Source organism: Tursiops truncatus, chromosome 4 (assembly GCF_011762595.2).
Source record: "Tursiops truncatus isolate mTurTru1 chromosome 4, mTurTru1.mat.Y, whole genome shotgun sequence".
Lineage (NCBI taxonomy): Eukaryota > Metazoa > Chordata > Mammalia > Artiodactyla > Delphinidae > Tursiops > Tursiops truncatus.
The window spans coordinates 100,671,174-100,692,148 of NC_047037.1; the positions used below are offsets into that span (position 1 = coordinate 100,671,174).

Consider the following 20,975-nt stretch of genomic DNA (forward strand, 5'->3'; position numbering starts at 1 on the left):
TAGGTTTCCAGAATCATATGACATTTTCCATGCCTCCCCACATAGGGACAACATGGCATTGATTCTTTATGTATCCAATCTCAGTTGAATCATAGGAGGGGGAATTTTTCTTTTTATCTTTGGCACCTAGGACAATAGAGAGCTAGGATCTTGCCCCTGGGGCATCTTTTCATAGTTTATGCTATCCAAAGTGTCCCTCAAAAATATACCACCTTAGCCTGGGTCATTAACATTAATTGCTACAGATTTTTAAGAACACTGGAATCCATTCTGCTTTTCCTTAAGTGAAGGCGTAAACCCTCTATCAGAACTATGAACGAGTTTGGTGTTTCATCAGTTTAGTGACATGCCTAGCTAACTTATAAATTATTCATCATCTTCCCTAACTGGCTGCTGCTGACAGTCTCCTGAAATAATTTGCCTATTATACTCCAAGAATCATGAGACAGTCAACTAAAATTTGTACCACATCTTGCCTAACATGTCTAGTTCTCATCAAGTCACCATATATATTGTTACCATAGGGTGTTTTTGACAAAGGACAGGCTGGGTACACCTGCAGAAGAATTGTATAGCCCATTAAACTCTCCACTGGCAGAGTGTAAACCTAAATACAGCTAGCATGTGTTGCCGTAAATAGAACACATGCATCTCAAAAGGAGAATTATTTGTGATATATGTCTGCCATATAAACCTGAAACCTCTTTCTCTTGAGGCTACCCTGCTTCCATGTCACTTTTCTAAAAAAACATTTAATCTACATTCCCATTTAGTATATTCAAAGGAAGCAAGTCAAGTGTAAAAAACATTTAATCTACATTCTCATTTAGTATGTTCAAAGGAAGCAAGTCAAGTGCTGACCTTCTGGGAAAATGACATCAATTGGCTTCTCATCATATTCATTTCAAAGCCATGCCATATGTAGAAGAAGCTAAGCAGCATGATTCAAGTGTGATATTTATCTCATGATATATTTTAAAAGAAAAAAAATAGCAAATACTGTCCACAAATCATGAACCCAATGTTAGTTCTACCTGATTGAATCATCCGGGTGTCCTGTGACCGTATTTTTTTCTCCAAATTATCCAGACTGAGTTTTTAGGCAGAATACATGTCACCACAAGTCAGTTTCCATTCTTTGTACAAAACAGGTTAAATCCTTTTCCCAACATTTTCCAATAATTAATATGAGAACTTAGAGACAGCTAAGAGTATTATTCTTTTGCTCTGAGACATTCTATGGGAATAAAATTACTGCATCTTTCCCTGAAATTACAACCTATATATGGGCGTTCTTCCTCTTTGCCATAAATTTATTTCTCCTTTTATTACCTGTTTTAACTTATATATTTCCCTCCTTAATGGGGGGCTCTGGTTTGGACATAATGCTTATGTAAAGAAAGACAGAAGCATTGACAATAATTGCTACAACAGTTCTTGTTTTTACCCCTTTCCAGTAAGAAGTCTTAGGACTTGATAGGTAAAAAATGGTAAGATTGTCCTTGCCACTTGGTAAGGGTGACACAATCATAGTTACACCTAAGTTAGCTGCAAGGCCCAAAATTCTGTCTTACCATAAAGTTCATTTAGGGATATTTACTGACAATTTTAGCTAACAGATATTGTATCTCATGCATCAATATTGTTCTGTATCCTGGCATACGTAAATACAACTGTTGCCTTAGGGCAACCAGACCAAGTAGGTAAAGAGAAGAACTATTTAATGTTGGAGAGATAAGATGTTGTAGAATTGCTTTACCACTCAATACTTCATTCCTATCTCCAGATTCTAATAACTGTTCCAGTGGAGTCCTTCCTTTATGCCTTTTAAATTCAATGTCAGGACATATTCATTTAATTGACTCAGCCAGTCTCTCAAACTGTTCTCATCACCTCTTTTAAGTAACATAATGCTTAAAATAGTGTGTTCAGTGATATCATTATTAAGAACATATTAAGGAATATGATATATCTGTTTAATATATTTTCTTGCTTATGGCCATTCACTGGTAACAGTAAAGTGTGTATGTTGATCAGAAGAAATATAGCCTGGTGGAGAAATTTGATACCCTGTTTGCTAATTCCAAACTTTAATTGTATTTTCCATAGTTGCTTCTGAAACTGAATAAACAAAACAAAGAGTGAAAAAAATCTCAATTCTAAGCAATATCCATTTGCAGTCCCCTGCAGCTACTGATAGGAGTCCATGCATTCCAGCAAAGCGCTGGTTCCTAAGCAATAAGGATTTTACACAGAGCCATCATAAGAAGATATCTTTCCTATTGGCAGGAGCTGAGAGCAGAGTCTCTAACCACATCAGTGGTTTCAACTGACTTGATGTTGAACCATGCACAGCCTGAGCATACTCATGCCTATTCGTTTCATGAATTCAGGTAACTAGTTGTCCAGATCTGACCTCAATATCTCCATAGTTTTCCAATATCTTCTTAGCTGGCAGTTGGTCATTTTGGAGGGCATCTACATGAATTACCTTCATCCTTTCTGTAAATTACCAAAGAGACTTCCATAACTGAGTAACTCAAACAGGAGTGGAGTTTGTCATCTTGTTTGCTAGGACTTCCTTATCTCCTTTACTGTAAGGCCATTGGCTATAGCACAAGGGTCTGCAAAGATCCAAATGCTATTCTCTGTGTAGGAGCCTAATTCCACCTGCACCTGCTGAATAAACTGTTCCCAGTTTCAAGTAATGTGAACTGTATCTTTTCCTTCCCTAGTAAGATTTTATGCGGTCTATCAAGTATATAGCAAACAGTTTCCAAAACAGCCATTCAACCTCAGTTTTAGAACACTAATGTGGACCAAACAGCATGATTAGCTTTGCTGGAAAGGAAACGTAGCCTTCAGACCATACTGGGTCAAGGAAGGGAGATCCTTCAAGGGCTTATCACAGGACTCTGCAAGCAGTGAAGAAACTGGGCTTGGTATGTGTGAATTCATAATGAAATCCCCCTAATCATGGTTCTGCATATATCAGCTCCATTTTATCAATGAGAGTAGCTGTGCTACTTTCTCCCTATTGGACTTTCTCGAACATTACCTGAAACATGATAGACATTTATGGTCTCAGAATTATCTGATATCCTTCAGTGGCAGGAACCGTTTGCTTCAACACCCAATAACAAATTAGAAAGTGTCTTTCAAAGAAGCTATAAAAGTGGCTGTGTCAGGCTATTTTAGAGCTCAAAACACAAGAAGTTTTGGATGAATTAATTTCTGCCAAAGGGTTCAGTCTACATAACTTCTGACTGCAAGCACATTTAAAATCTTATAAACTATTGAGTCATAATGTACTATTGAGAGTTCCTGAATAACTGCCTTTTGTTAATCTTTTTTCTGCTCATAACCCAATCACAATTTAGATTTCATTTTGGCAACCTTATATATAGTAGCCAGCAAAATTCCTAAGTGGGAAATGGGATTCAATAGAACCCAAATAGCCCTGCCAGATGCTTGGAATACTTTTAAATGGTGGGGTTGGAAAACGATAATTATGTATAATATTTTCAGGGATAACCATTGTAGTGATGGCATGCATAGTTACTCAGAATTTCACAAACTGGGCTGAACCTTGATGTTTAGCAGGATTCTCCAGCCAGCCTTTCTTTGTCACATGGATGACTCCAGTCCTTAACTTGTCCTGTATTTATTTCCATGAGGAGTCAACAATCATGACATCATCAGTGCAGCCCATGTATACAGTGTTCAGGTACCTACAATACCAGATTAAGACTGTACTGGTGAAGTCAAATATCTTGGCTCTAGACCATAATGGTATAATGCACATCATTCATACATGTACAGTTTTGACACCTTTTGCTGGATTCAGGCTCCATCACAGACTTCCTTAACCCTTCCATTAAAATCTCATTCAGATACACAATTAAGGAATTGGTATCTGTTTTATTTTTTTTTAAGTGGAAGAGGTGAAAAGTCATTGTCATCTTGTTTGTTTGGTAAAGAATTAAACACAAGAAGTTTAATAATTGAGGCAATTTGGTGAAAATATAAATATGAATTTTGGACTCTGATATAGGTGGGTTTCCGTCTTTCTATCTTAGAAACTGTAATATCAAGAAAACTTCATTGTACTATATGCATCTGCAAACTATATTCATCACTTTTTTCATCTAAAAAATGTGGATGATAATATCTTTACTTTGCAAGTGTACTCAAAATATCAGAGAGAATTTCTGGAAAGTATGTTTTCCAATAGAGTAGATACTCCCCAAAAGTTTGTTATTGTTGATATCAATAAACTAAGGTAATATTTATATGGTATAAACTAGGATAGACTATTCAGAAATAATTACTTGGTGGATTGAGTTAAATAACCAGTCAATTATTTTGTTACACAGATCTTAAAATGACAGGGTCAATTGGATGTTTTAATCGAATAGATTATAGATTATGTTGGTATCTAAAACAACACAGTTAAATATTAACATTTTGTTGCTCATATTTTAATCCAAGTAGATGTATTTACTTCAGTGATTTTCTTTGTTATCTAAACTGGTTATAAATCTGTGGCATTTTTATATTTTTATTACAACCTTATATAAATTAATATTTTGAAAGAGCACAGATATTTTTTAAAAATATAATATTTCTAGTGATTGATCATTTCTACTTTTCTTCCTGGAGTTCAAAAAAATGATTAAAGTATTTTGGAATGAGGTCATATCATATCTGTATAACTTCCTGATATTGTTTTAAATAATTGATACGAGAAAGAGTGATAAAGATTTGGCAAAGGAGAATCTTCTCAAAAATAATAATTAGATGGTTATCTGCCTGCTTTTAATTACATTTGAAATTTAGGTTTCACAATTAGTTCCAAGAGGAGGGAGTCTGTTTCTTGATCTCCTTCCTCTCACACACATTTTCTTACCTCCCGCCAGGCATGAGTGGCAACAATGGAGTAGCGAAAAATGTTGGTACCAGGGATTCTAGCCAGTTATACATGAATATGGTACAACGCAGACATCTTCTAATTAGCAAAAGTAATTAAGAATAATCTTTTGCTCATACCCCATTTTCTCTGGCAACTGGTTGCTGACACTCTAGTAGTCTTTTGGCTTGCTAGTAGCAAATTTTGACCTTTGTGTTTCTGCAGATTACTCTGCATACGAGACTCAGTGATGATAACAATTTACTCTCCTTTAGTGCCTGGGCATTACTCATTATGCATACTGTTCTTCTTCATTCCTCTTGAGCAACTGTAGCATCTTCTACCCACGTAGGTTAATTCTTAATGACAGGGAAGAATCTGCTTCACACTCCTGACTCAGTACGTTTTAATAAAACCACGCTGGTAGCAAACTGATATTTCCGAGATAACTTTGATCATAGAATTTAAGATAATTTTCAATAATACTGTTTTTAAAATATTTTACAATTACTAGCAGGTAAATTTATACTCAAATTTATATCATAATTTTCAATTGTTAATTGATTTATGTTTTAAACTCTAACAATGTATTATATACACAAAATTCTAGTGAAATATCTAATGTCACTAAAAGTTATCTTAGCTGAAAATATAACAGGATTATCTCTAAACATAATAATATTTTTTAAAGAGGGCTTTTATGTTTGTATCACATTGTGATCCACTGTTCAATAAAACAGAGAATTAAACATGAATGTACACAAATATGAAAGAATGTGTCTAAAACTATAGTTATTCTTTTTCACAATGCTAGTAATTTTATAGGGGTATAAACCAAAGGAAAGCAAAGAAGTAAAGAAAGAAAAGATATTTGGGAAACACAATTTTTCATTTAAAAAATTAAATTAAAAAGAAATACTGGGGAACAGAAACAGAAAAAATGAATTTATATCACTAGAACTGATTTCTTCCTGATACCATTTTATCTCTTTCAATAAGGAAATAAATAATCTGTCACTTGATTTGGAAAGACTGATATAGAATTTTATATAAATAAAAAAGTCATAAACTACATATTCAGAGAAGTGCAGTTTAAATTCATTGTGTGAAAACCCAGGCTGTGTCACTCCTAAATTGGAAAACTCCAGAGGTTTTCTGTGCCTGAGAGCCACCATGTCGCCTTTGCCTTCCTTAGAATACCATCAGGCAGTCCTCTGATGGCAGGAAAGGCAACAACAGTCCATGGTCTACAGCACCCCCAGTTTCCCGGAGAAGGGGATCAGTTCTCCTTACCTCATCAGACTAAAGGGAAAAAGAATCACTTCATAGGTCCTTTCCTGGATGAAGAAAATGTCACACTGAAGTGGAATCTGGGTGGGTGGCAGGGTGGGAGACAGACACTATTTGCATAAGCAGTTACTGAACCTGATCTGCTATGGTAATTTCTTCTACAAATACACTAGAAGCATAAAATTCAGTCTCTGCCTTTATGACCTTACTTTCAAGAGAAAAGATACATCCACATCACACAAGTATTCAAGTTCTAAAATGGGCAATAGAGGAAAATGATATATATATTTTTGAAACAAAATATATATGAAAAATAAATTTAATCTGCCTTCAGATTAAATGTTTCTTAGTTTTCAGATTTCACCTCCTTGAAGCATAGTGACAAAGCTTTAGAAAAAGAAAACTATTTTCTGATTTTTTTGTGAAAGTTACTAAACGGAAACTACAGTATGCGTAATGACATCTATTTTGCTTTTATTATTGAGCAGTTAAGCCAAACACATACTCTATTAATCAATCAGGTGAGCACAGAAGGAGTTGATCTCAGCAAGATCCTCTTTTCAGTCCTTCATCTGTTACTGTAAATAGGAGTCCGCTAAGATTGCAGCACACTGTGTATGCAAAGAAGGGCTACCCCACTGTGTTTTTGTGTGGCTTCTTCACTTCCAAAGGGTGAAAAAAAGAAAGATCACCCTCTAAGCTATAATATAGCTCTTGGTATTCGGCACTGTGCAGCTTTTCAGATTCCTGAACAAGAAAGGGACATTTTATTAAAAACAGAAAATAAAAACTGGCTTTCAGTTTTGCCGGAAGTGAAAAGTGAGATTATTGATTTATAAAGTAGAAAAAGAATAGTTCAATGCTAATGACCAAACTATGATTCAGAAATTAGATCAAATACTATTTTCAAATACTAATTATATTCAAATGAAATTTGCACTGTGATAAGCTAATACAAAAATGTATTTAATAGAAATATAATGTGTATAAAATATCATTGTAACAAATGAATAAGTACAATTTCTCCACCTTAACGCTTTTCTTCTGTGTCAGTATTTCCCAAAATACAGTTCCCGGGACTTCCCTGGTGGCACAGTGGTTAAGAATCTGCCTGCCAATGCAGAGGACATGGGTTTGGGCCCTGGTCCGGGAAGATCCCACATGCCGCGGAGCAACTAAGCCCGTGCGCCACAACTACTGAGCCTGTGCTCTGGAGCCCACGAACCACAACTACTGAGCCCATGTACCACAGCTACTGAAGCCCATGCGCCTAGAGCCTGTGCTCCGCAACAAGAGAAGCCACTGCAATGAGAAGCCCGTGCACCGCAACAAAGAGCAGCCCCTGCTCGCCACAACTAGAGAAAGCCTGCACACAGCAACGAAGACCCAACACAGCCAGAAATAAAATAAATAAATTTATATAAAAAAAGAACTATTAAAAAAAAATCTGCCTGCCAATGCAGGGGACACAGGTTCGATCCCCGGTCCGGGAAGATCCCACATGCCACAGAGCAACAAAGCCCATGTGCCACAACTACTGAGCCTGCGCTCCGCAACTACTGAGCCCACGTTCCACAACTACTGAAGCCTGTGTGCTCTAGGGCCTGCGTGTTACAACTACTGAAGCCCTCGCACCTAAGCCTGTGCTCTGCAACAAGAGAAGCCACTGCAGTTAGAAGCCCGCACACTGCAACAAAAAGTAGCCCCCTCTCGCCACAACTAGAGAAAGCCTGCAAGGAGCAATGAAGACCCAATGCAGCCAAAAATGAAAAAAAAAAAAAATTAAATTAAATTAAAAAAATAAGGTTCCTAAGGGTACTTATTTCAAAGGAATTGCAGAAGTCATCATCTTTCTTTGAAAGAGGGAGGTGGAGTGAGGTAGGGAGAAAGGCAGAGAGAAAGAGAGAGAGAGAGAGAAGGAAAAAAGTAACCAATTAAAAAAGAGGAAAACTAATGTTTGAGAATCAAACAATGTAGTCTATGAAGTTAGTGATTTCCATGAAATATGACAAAATTTATAGTACCTTGGATGCTACTGTACCCATAAATATTTCTTCTTTTCTTGACTTTAGTATGCCTTGACTTGTTTTTCCATGAAATACTGGTACTGGAGATGTTCCAGGGGATGTGTACACTGCCATCCAAAGAAAAGTGTTCTTTGTTCAGTAGACATGACCTCATCTATTTGCTTTATTTAATTCTCTATCCCTAATCCCAAGAAGTGGGCTTGGCACATGGTAGTTGGCCAAAAAAATTGTTAAATGAATGAAATCTATTAAACTTAGAAAATTATGTGTAGTTAAGTTCTGCTCTAGAAACACATATCATAAATAGAATCAAGAATATAAATTACATCTTTGAAAAATCAAGTGCCCAAGAAGCATATTTTTATTTTACATAATGTTCCAATTCTTAGTGTTTATATGACCTAGGTGATAAAACAGTTCATCTCAGAGGATTTCTCTTTATTTAGGATCATATTGTGATTCAGGATCCTTTTTACATAATACTAAAGTACTCAACATGGAGGTAGAGCATGCAGACCTTCACCTTGTGTCCCCATTGCCTCTGAGGTGTCTGTTGTCTCTGTCTGTCCACTTGGCCTTCAGGTCCAGTGGGTCTCTGCTGCTCCTGTACAGTCTCTGGTCCTGTGCAGTGGCTGGTCCTGATTTCATATCAGGAGGGACACAGAAGTTGCAATTTAGGTGGAGGAGAAGTGTCAATGAACTTGAGACTGGACTTGCATAGCTAACACGTTTTTATTTGAATCATGTGTTTATATGGCTAGGCTTTGAGGGAGCTTATGGAAATTATTATGGAGCCACTAACGACCTGCTCATGCACCTCTGCAGCCACTCCTCCATGTTGCTACTAATTCTCCACTGTGCTGGTGGCTCAGAATTTTTTGTATTTCCTTGCCTTTGTTAATGCCTAGAAGTCTTTTGGGGAGCCTGTGATTCCATCTCTCTAGATTCATCATACTCTTCTCTGCAGTTTTGAAACTTTGGTAAGTTTGAACAAAGTATTCTTGGCTGTTGTAATCTAAAGTATCTCACTCTAGACAAAGCAAGTAGAACTACCCTACTATTCATCATCTGCTCTCTTAGGTTGTATTCACTTACCTTAAACTTAAGTTTGAATCTAATTTTAGAGAAAACCTCTATAATAGGAGGGAGCAAGTCCAATTGGTCACAAAGGGACTTTTTTATTTTTTAGCCAAAATTGAACAATTCCTGTTGCAACTATCTTACAGCTGTTATTTAGACATTCTTCATATATGTCATTCTCTTTCTGCCAAAACAATATTCTTTGAGCTCCTAACACTCATTACTGATGCCTGACCTCCTGATTTTTATTTTTTCAGAGTGCTTTGATTATATCTAAATTATCTGACGTATGGAATCTTTGTCCTGAACAGCAGGTGCCTCTGAACTAGCTTGACATTCGTTCCAGGATTTCTTGCTTTGTCATACCTGAAATTGATTGATACCAATTATTCCTACCACCTGACACCACCCTCTATTCTTTCATATATCTGAACTTAAAATACCTGTTCCAGCCAAAAACAAACATAAGAAACATGTTTTTCTTTTTTTTGCATTCATTATTATATGCTAGTAACTCAAACTTAGGCTCCTGTCATACTCTAATGCTTATAACAATACCTGGCGCAGAGTAGGCTTTTAATAAATATTCCTTTAAAAAAGAAATGAGTGGCTGCATGAGTGAACAAATGGACGCCAAACATAAAATTGGGGCCTATTATAACAGAGTCTGTCTGATCTGGGAGCTTTGGGGTCAGTATAGAATATATAGTCAGTAGTGTTAGGAGGACTGGAGTTATGAATAGGATAAATCAACTAATCATGGAGGCATTTTCATACTTTAAAATCAGAAATTGTAACTAGATGTCATTCTCTGAGGAACCTAAACTTAATTTGAAAAGCTTGGAGTCAGGTGTCCTATAAGGTATGTTATCTGAGAAGGGGCATACTAGGATGACAGGACTAGATAGGGAGGAAGGATGAGACTTAAGTTTGGGTTGGCTTGTCCATTTGTTCATTTTTGTGCATGATGCTACATCATTAAAAGTCAGATGCTACAGAATAAGGGCCATTTATCTAAAAATGAGATCTTACATTTGGAGACACAATATCTAGTCTTCAAACAATACTGCCCCTGAATAGAGAATAATCCATGATTTTTACATTAACTGCTATCTCCTATCCTTGACCATCAAACACGCCAAACACTCATACTCCTGCCATTTTTTCCCCTAATGATCAAAAGCCATGTTTACTGTGGATGATAATTTTGACGCTGTCATAATGTGTGAAATAAAGCAGATGCTCAAAACATAGGTGTACTCTTCTCTTAATTGATATAAATTAATCTTCACTTACCTCAAAATTTACCAGTATTTGTATAGTTTCTCTAATTCTTCTTAATTTCATGTATTCCTTTTCTTTCAGTGATTGACATAAGACAGTGGACTGTCTTTTCTCTGATGAAAAATGAGGATCCAAGATAAAAACACTGCAGCCAAAAATTTGTAAAAAATATATTTGATACAGGACAGATTATGAAATACTAATAATCAAGTTCAATGCTTATTTTTTGACTATTTCAACCATGAGTTGTTCACACAGTAAGATTTGCAAAAATAATTATAAAACATAAAATCTCTTAATAATTACAATATTTTCCTATAAAATGTGGTTTTCAAAAAATAATTTTCTAACTTCTGTGTAGTACTTACTGAAATTTTCAAGTGATGAAGTTTGGTGTTTTGGGGTATTTAAAATTATTTTATTTAAAGAAATTGAAGGAGCATGTATTCACTTATCATGTAGTTTTCTTTAAAAAAATCAGAATTTTGGGCTTCCCTGGTGGCGCAGTGGTTGAGAGTCCGCCTGCCGATGCAGGGGACACGGGTTCGTGCCCCGGTCCGGGAAGATCCCACATGCCGCGGAACGGCTGTGCCCGTGAGCCATGGCCGCTGAGCCTGCGCGTCCGGAGCCTGTGCTCCGCAACGGGAGAGGCCACAACAGTGAGAGGCCCGCGTACCGAAAAAAAAAAAAAAAAAAAAACCAAACAAACAAAAAATCAGAATTTTACTCAAACATAAAATAGAATAAAACATCTATGAAAAGTTCTATATTTGTGTGATTCAAACATTATAATTAAAACAGAAATTTTGCCTTATTCCAGAAAATATATTTTATAAACAGGAAAACAACATCATATTTTGAATATGAACTAAATCAAAACTCTATCAGGTAACTTAATAGCTAAAAATATTTCTCCAAAATTGGTTAAATTTTAGAAAGGTACCTTATGATTAAAAAAATAAAAACTGTTTTATCTGGCATAACTAGACAAGAATGTTAATAGGAAGAATGGAATGTAAAAAAAATGTAAATATTGCACAGTAGAGCTTTTGACTTAATGTTTATAACCTCCCTATGGCCACTGAATACATAGGATTGAAAAAAGTCTAAAATATGAATTTTTAAAATATTCTTTGTGATAAGCTGAAAGAAAGATAACTATAGTTGATTTTACCAGTCCAGGGCTATGACTATCACATTCTTTTATCATATTCGCTGTCTGGAGAATAAAGAGCACATTTATTTTGTATAGGCCTGGCTTCATGAATAGATGGAGTAGGTGATATGAGTTAAGGGATTTTGAGGCAGGTCAATGCCCTGAAAATACTCTCCTCAAATCTAGATGCTACCCATTGAATCTTGTAAGTTCTCTTCTATGAGATTCTCCTACAAAACATAAACATTTATAGAATTTTTTATTTATTACTAGTAGTACAAATAATGATTATTATGATGACAATGGCTAACACTTTTATAGTGTTTACTATGCGCTAGGCACTGTTCTAAGCACTTTATATATATGAATTTAATTATGACAATAAATCTAGGAGGAGATACTATTATATTCCCAGTTTTACAGACATGAAAGTGGAAATACAGAGATATAAACTTGTCCAAGGTCACACACCTATTATTAAAAAAGCCAGATTATACAAAATCCCTCCATGGTGTCAGGGACCACTCAGAGTCACATTTCCCCTAAGGGAAATAACACAATGAACAACACTATGGACATATTAGGTGCCTAGGTGAGGAAAGATATATATATGAGGGAGGGAGATATGAAATATAAATAAAAATGGTACACCACTGATGAAGAAAACCAAAATGATTCAAGAAAAGAAGTTTTAATGACAAATTTTAGCTATTCCAGGAGTTTTATTTACAGCTTTAGTTTTAAACACTTTTGGATTGAATTTAAATAAAATATTGTTTGTTAGAAATCTCTCTTTACTCATCAAACAAAAATGAAATGTTAATGCCTTTATTGTTCCCTATTTATATTTAAAATTTGGATGTCTAATTTCCAAAGTGTTTATCATGTGTGTTGATCAAAATTCCTTCTAATGATTAAATACCCTTCTTTAAAAAGTAAGCAAATATTTTTGCTGTGGCTTCTGAGAATCTTGCTACAGGTGTGTCATGAATCCTTTGGCAAGCTTTAGTTCTCTGCCATGCTAAAGCATATTTAACTACAAAATCTCTCTTTCTAAAATACCAGTCAAGATTTCCTAGATGGCTCTACCCAGGAGCACCCTTTGGAAACTGGTTCTAAAAGGAAATTCAGACCAAAGTAAAACTGGTTGGTTTTTTAAAATCAGCTTCTAACTTGGGCTGTCTAAAAAAATGTTCATTTAGCAGAGATTTATAGTGACTTACTCTCCATAAATTCATTCATTTATTGTCCTTCCATTTGTATGGTCAACATCAGATGACAATATAAAAAGGGTCAAAGATATTTTAGAGATTGATAATTTTCAGATAATAATAGCTAATATACATTGAACAGTTACCATGCTCCAGGTATTAAGTTTATTACAAAAGATAGGCACTATTATTACTGCCATTTTATGAGTGAAGAACCCCAGGTAAAAAGAGGTTAAGCTACTCAGCCAAGTTCACATAGTTGGTCAGGAGCAGAGCTGGGGTTCTAACTCAGACGGTCTGAGGCAGAATCCACATCCCTAACTTCCTCTGCATCATGGAGATAAATAATTGTGAACAATTACTTAAATGGGATCAGTAACTATGCCAAGGTCTTAGGAAATTAATGAAATTTAGTAAGGTTTTACAATAAGTCTCCAGTTCAACCCTGTTAGTATTAGCAAATATGTCATATCAGGATAAAATAGTAATAATGAAGTGTAAAAAAAGCGATAAAAACATCAAGTTTTTGTTGTTCCTAGCAACTACTAGTATTTATAACCACCACCACAGTCAAGATATAGAATACATCCATAATGCCAAGGTTTCTTCATGACCTTTTACAGTCAATACCCACCTCTGTTAGTCAAACATTGCTTTGATTTCTAGTACTACCAGATTAGTTTTCCCTGGTATTGAATTTCATATAAAAGACATCATATAGTATGCATTATCTTGTGTCTGCCTTCTTTTACCTAACATGACATTTTTGAGTTTCTTCTGTTCCTCATATATTTCCTTCCCTTCTCTTTCCTTTGCTTTTCTTTTAGTTGATGAGTAGAATTCCATTACATGAACATACTACCCTTTGTTGTTCTAGCTCTTGAGTGTGGGCATGCAAGCTTGGCCAATCAGATGTTCCCTCTCAGGACATAAAATTCAGCTGAGCTACCACAAAGATGCTGTCAAAAGAGAGATTATTCACAGCAGCAGCAATGAGAGAGTTCAGAGGCAGCAAGAATCCAGTAATAGTGATTAAAGTGAAATTCTAAGTACACAATTTCAATTGTGTGATCTTACCTACAATTCTTGGTACCCAGGTTTCCTTTGTTCTGGTCCATTTTCCTAAACAACTCCAGCCTTCCCTTGAATTCTCAGAGCTTTTTTATATATTTCCAATTAAGTTTCTGCTTAATGTATCAGAATTCCTTGCTATTTCTTGCCACCAAGAACCTTTATTGGTCAATTCATTTCCTTCACTATTTTAAGATTATATGTCCAACACCTTAATTTTACACATAGTCTGAAGTAACAAAAGTTTAAAAGCTCTGATCATAGTAATTGAAGTAGTTACTGACAAGGTAGTTAAATTTCCTTGTCACTGCATCAATGATTGCTTTTAATTCAGAAAGGTATCAAAGTTCAGGAATATGAATTTTATTATGTATTTATTTATTTATTCATTCATCAAAAAATAAGTAAAAATTAGTGATACACAAAAGGATTCACTGCATGTTTTGGGGTAAACACTAATATACATATAATCACATTATGCAAAAAACATTTGTGCACATTTTGTACATATGTTGAAATGCTGTTTTCCAAAATAAAAACAATATTTGTATAGGATACAGATAATTTTAAAAATCAATTATTATATTTTTTGTTTTCCACAATAAACAAACATTTCTTTAAAATTAGAAAAAAAAGGTTTTATAAACCTAAGTGGGTGCCATGATCTCTTGATAATTTAAATAAGTAAGCCATGTTGTATCATTGTATGTAATATATTTTAGCTAGAGAGAAGCGGGGGAGAGAGAGAGAGAGAAACAAAAAAATGAGACAAAGTGATTTTTTAAAATACAGACAAAGCATACCATAGAAGCATTCTTAGAAGGAAATGATCCTTCTTTCTGGGGTAGAAAAGAAGCGTCAGAGAGAAGGAAATATTTTCATTCTTCCTGGAAGAAGGTAAAGTGAAATTATGTGTTTTCAGGGAATGGTGTGTTGCTAGAGTGTTAGATATGTTGGAAGAAGTGGAAAAAATAGTAGACTGGCAAAGAAAATTAACAAGGTATTGCCTTAGAAAGATCACTCTCTAATTTTCTTTCCCAATCTTCCAAAAAGAAATCTGTTTGTTTCTAAGTTGCATTAAAATCTCTTAAATGAGATGAGTCTTTTTTTTAACAAAGCAAGAGCAGCTTTTGACACATAACAGTTTCTAGAGAGAATTTTCTTGAATTCCAATGATTTTATTTTGACAGTTAACTTCTATTAATGACAATTGGATTGAGTACATGTTTCTTTGAAAATAAATTTACTGAAATTCAAAAAATTACTGATGTAAGTTATTGCTGTAAGAACATGGTTAAATAACAGCATGGGCAGTACGGAGATTTGGTAAAATAGCAAAGGCATTGTGATATCAGCTGTGATTTGGGAATTTAAAATGAATTTAAAATGAAGTAACTGAACAACTTGCGGTTTTGAATTAGAAAACTACATCCCCAGATTTATTTAGGCAGTTCAATTTCTTTAAATTAAGTCATATATTTTAAATAAGTGTTCAATTTTCCTCCTTCATAATCATAATTATGATTGAAGATGTGTGGTGTAGTAGAAAGAGGAGTCATGGACTCAAGGTCTCTATTCTCTCTGAATATTTCTGAATATTTATCAAGTTTAGTTCTGCCCTTCACTATGAAACTTTCAATAAGTCCCTCAACATCTTATAATTTCTTCTTCCCTTCAGACTTTCACTTTTCTTTAAAAGGATCCCTTTAAAAGCTTAGTGATAAATGAAGTCACTTGGATCTGTGTCATTTAATTTTCAGGCCATGTTCCAAAATTTACAAGATTCTGTGATGGTGAGGATGGAGGGGTTAGCAACAAGGATAAACAACTTTTCTTTTCCACCTCCTCCATACCCTTTCAACCTGAACAGTTCCACTATTTATGCATTTTAAAGATTTTATTAGATGAAAGTGTCCTGGAATTAAATTTGAAAGTTTGGGATTAGACATTTCCAAAACTTAGCCAACTTAAAAAAGGGTGGTGGGGGGGAGTATATTCTATTGATTCCATGTCTCTGTTCATACTATTTTCAACTATTAAATCCAATAAAATATGTCTGTTCTGTTGATGTAATTAGGGTAATGTATTATAAAACTTGAATGATTGCAACACAAATACTCACCCTTAAAATGCATAGGTTACTTCTTTAGAAAAAAAGATGCTACAGGTCACCATAAACTGTTTTGTGGATATCACAATTTGTTCCTTGGAAATGATTTCAGAGCTGTCTAGTTAAATACACTCTTCATTAATATCAGAGACAAAGGGTGTATAGTTTATACCAAAAGGTTTTTTTGTTTTTTTCTCAGATTTTTTATGTAGGACAAAATAATCTCATTCAAAATCTCACCATCAGTAATATGAAGCAATTGAATCAGATTCATTTTACAGAGGTAGGTTTTTAAAAAATAATAAAATGTACTCTGGCATATCTGCAGAACAAATCTATTTAAACTCAATAGGGCACTTATCTCTATTTTTTTTCCCAAGGCAATATCCTTGGATACTGAGTAGAGTAGTGTATAGCAATTACCGTCATATTAAAATGACAAAATTTAGCTTCTAAAAGGGTTAGAGGACTTGGATAAGAAAGAAAAAAAGATTTAAAAACACACAGACACACAATGCAAAGCCATTAACCATTCATTTCTGAACACAGGAGAATTTAAAGATGCACTAAAGAATCTGGGTGTAGGTTTTACCGTCATTTATGACAGGTGTCTAAGGAAATAGCAAGATTTTGATTTTGATTTAACCTTTGCATGGATAATAAGACTTTTGGATAAAAAATATATTTATGAAATGTAACTATTTAGTAAAATAAATGTTTTCTAATATACTTTATTATTAAAGTTTTTAAATTATCAAAAAAATGAGAAGATGGTACAAATACCTCCTCACTGAATTTCCCTATCATTAACGTCTTACATTAGTATGTATGTTTGTTATAATTAATGAACCAATATTGATACACTACTACTACCTACTTTATTCAGATTACCTGAGTGTTTATGTAAAGTATTTTTCTGTTCCAAGGTACCGCACTACATTTACTTGTTATGTCCCCTTAGGTTTTTCTTGGTTGTGGCTATTCCTCAGACTTGCCTGTTTTTGAATGTGACTTTGTAGAATTTTGCAAGATTCCCTCTACTGGAATTTTTTTGATGTTTTTCTCATGGTCAGACTGGATTTACGATTTATTGGAAAGAAGACCACAACTGTAAAGTATCATTTTTGTCACATAATATTGAGTACATACTATCAACATGATTTATCATTGTTGATACTGACCTTGATCACCTGGTTGTGATAGTGTTTGTCAGAGTTCTCCACTGCAAGGTGGCTCTTTTTCTTCCCATATTTTCATACTGTATTCTTTGGAAGGAATTCACCACGCACAGCTCACACTTAAAGAGTGGGGATGCATGAATCTCCTCCATGAGGGTGAAGTATCTGCATAAATTATATGAAATTTTTCTACCAGAGAGATTTGTCTTTTCCAGTTATTTATTTATAAGATTATTTATTCATATCAGTATGAACTCATACATACTTGTCTTATACTTTGAGTTATAATCCAATACTATTTTATCTTATTGCTTAAACTGTTCCAGTTTTGGCCACTGGGACCTCCAATTAACCCTTATTTCCCTTTGATGTAATCCCATAAATGTAGGTATTCTTTTCTTATTGAGTATTTCCTTACTTTCTGACAATGGGAGATGCTCCAGGTTCATCTTGTATAGTTCCTGTCCCAGTTCTAGAATCAGACATTTCTCCAAGAAGCTCTAGCTCCTCTTTTTGAAAAATAATAATAAAAACCAAGATATGTGCATTGATATCCACATTGCTACTGGATTTTGATAGTGTTTCCAGGCTCTCTTAATTGATACAGCAAGGAAATATATGTGTATATACTAATCTGTATATATACACATATCTATAAGTATTTTATATGTAAATATATACATCTATATTAAGCTAACTGTGAGTTCATAGCATCTCCAACTATAACCCATGACCCCACCAATCATTTTAGCCCCCTCTCCTTGCTTATCTGCAAACTCTCAATCAAACTGTGAGAAACCTGGCTCCCACAATCTGCCATCCACTTACTTAGCTGTTCGTTTCCAGTATACATGTACAGTAGTGACAGAATTGTTAACTTCTGTACCCTGGAAACAACCTTCTCAACCACCGTACAGTGCTTATCTGCAAATTCTTTGCCTTCAGTCTTACAGATTCCACTCGTTTCCAAAGTTTCTCTAGGGCTGCATCTTTTCCCCTATCCATTTCGGTTAGATTGTTTAATGCATTTGTAATACAGCTAGATTGTTGTCACATTCTGAATTCCATTCTGTAATCTTCTATCTCCTAAAGGATTTTTAAAACTTTGCATACAAGAGCAGCCCTGGATTCTGTAAAGAAGTGAAGTCATTTTAAAATATATTCAAAATATTCAGAGAGACTTATTACTGGTCCTTTTTAATAAATATTATTAGTTTACTGTGGGAAAGGTAACAATCTCCTTAATAAACTGAGTTATTAAAGTTCTATTAATACATACATATTGTTAGATTAAATGTAATGATGTCCAAATATAGAATTTATATAGTATTAATGAAATAGAATTCTGAAAATGTTAGTCTGCTACATGGTTAGCATGTAAAGCATTAAATAGAGTGTAACAGTAATTATTTATATTTAAAAATACTTGTTCACTTCTCCAAAGACATATAATAACACACTGGGGAATATTTCTATTAAAATACAAATTGAAATAAAAGTAAGCATAATCACTTTATTTTATACTGTCACATAATAAACCTAAATTGGGAGTCAGTGACATATAAAAAGTAACCACGGTTTTTCAATCCTTTCTATTTCTTTGTGTTCTGAGGGAAACTAAAGTGTGTTTAAGACTGACATGTTTCTTGATCTTTTAATCTCGTGCTGTAGGGATGGGTTTCCTATGGTGATGGTTGCTAAATTGAGAGGCATGGTTTACTTTTAGGACCCCACTGATTTTTCCACATCTGTTTTATGTGTCATAATGACTAAAGCAATACTTTGTTTGCAAAAGGGTGAATTAAGAGCCATGGCAAAATTTACAGTAATAAAATGTTGACCTGAAATAAAAAGCTCTTAGAATTCCTATCAATACTTAGAACAATTCCCGGACTATACTAGGAGTTCAATAAATACTACTGAAAGAAAAAAAAATACAATTAAATATATAACAAATTACTTAATTAACTGAATACTTACATTAGATAAGATTATGAATGTAAATATACTGAGATCTAAAATTAGTGAAGAAACAGACATTGTTTTCAATTACTTTCTAAACCAAATGAGTAAAGGGTAAAAAAGTATAATTCAAGTTTTTGACTCTATGCCTGTCAAGGTAATATCTCTTCTGAATGATTCAGAGAAAGATAAAAAGAGCAACTCTTAAGAGGTCTTGTGACCTGTGGACCTTGTCTTCCCTTGGGAGGATAGCCATCTATTTGACTGATCATCGGTTTAACAGTTAATTCCAGGAGGCTTCTTTCCTGAAAAAGTGGTACCATTACCTCTAGGCCTCTCAATGCTCATTCTCATTACATCAGGAGAAGTAAAATAACTAGTTGGTAAGTTTGGAAGAAGATATTGGTCATGGAACCCTTCCTCTGTCTTGCTAGAATAATATGCCCACAGTGATGAGACTGTTTCTTTCTTCTCTAGGGACAGGCTCTGTTCCTGGCAGTAGAGACCTACCTAGGCCCAGTTCTGACAATTCTAAGAAGGTAAATATGTTAAATTCCAAACTTTGTATTAGAAACTACAATTTTCCATAAACAGAAGCCCTGCAATCTTACCTGAATATAATAAATAATTACACCCCACCCCTTTTTTGAAATACTTTCCTCATGTGGCTTTCAAGGAACCAGTTTTTCTTCCTATTTTTCTCTTCCTCTATCAAGAAATTTTTATGGGTACTGTAAAAAATATATAAAAATGCATAAAACACATATATGCAGTTTAATAGTTAAAAATGTCTAACCTATAAAATATTGGTTCAAGTTACTGATTTACTATATATATATGTGTATATATATATTTTGTGTTGATATAGATAGATAGATAGATAGAGATATATGAACTTCCTGTTTTGTCTCAATGTTATATTAGCAAGATTGATCTATGTTTAGTCATTTTTTTATGTAGCGGTATCTTGTGCATTTTCATCTCAGAATATTTTTTAAAATTGTACTTTCAAGCTGCTGCTGATAAATAGAAACACAGGTTATTTAATCTTGCATATATATTTTGTATCCAGAAACCTTGTTATCAACTCTTATTAACTCCAATATTTTATTTGGAGATTCTCATGGCTTTTCTTTGTATACAATAATATAATTTAAGAAAATTGACAGTTACATTTCTTTCTTCCTTATCCATATATTGTTTATTTCTTTGTCTTACCTTATTGTACTGGCTAGGACTTCCAGCAACAGATAATATGGAGGCATTTTCTCTCAAAGGGAAAGCTTTCAATATTTCACAACTAGGTGTGGTGATTATTTTAAACTTTTATAGATGTACTTTATCAAAATTCCTTTCCAATACATAGTTTGCTAGGAGTTTTTATAATGAATAAATGTGAAATTTTTTGTATTCTATATTTGTATCTCTCTGGTCACATACTTTTTCTTTATTAGATATAAATCTTGTGAGTACATAAATTGACTAAACAAATTTCACTTTTCTAGGATAAAACCATTAATTATTTCTTCACATGTTGATTATCAAATTAACAAGTATTTTGTTTGCAATCTTTACATCTATGTTCATTAGAATAACAGGTTGTGATTTTGCTTTCTGTGCTCTTCTAAGTCATTGCTATTAGAATATTATTAGAATAATATTGCTATTAGAATATTGCTATTAGAATATTATTGGCT

At 34.1% G+C, this 20,975-nt stretch overlaps 1 long non-coding RNA gene across 1 annotated transcript; it reads right to left on the minus strand.

The window, feature by feature from the left end:
- Positions 1–8,719: 8,719 nt before the first annotated feature.
- LOC141278489 (uncharacterized) lies at positions 8,720–18,391 on the minus strand. Its single transcript, XR_012331247.1, has 3 exons — positions 17,320–18,391; positions 10,603–10,703; positions 8,720–8,864 (listed from the first exon to the last, which is right to left on the minus strand). It is a non-coding gene; the product is annotated as an uncharacterized lncRNA (long non-coding RNA).
- Between the last annotated feature and the right edge of the window lie 2,584 nt (positions 18,392–20,975).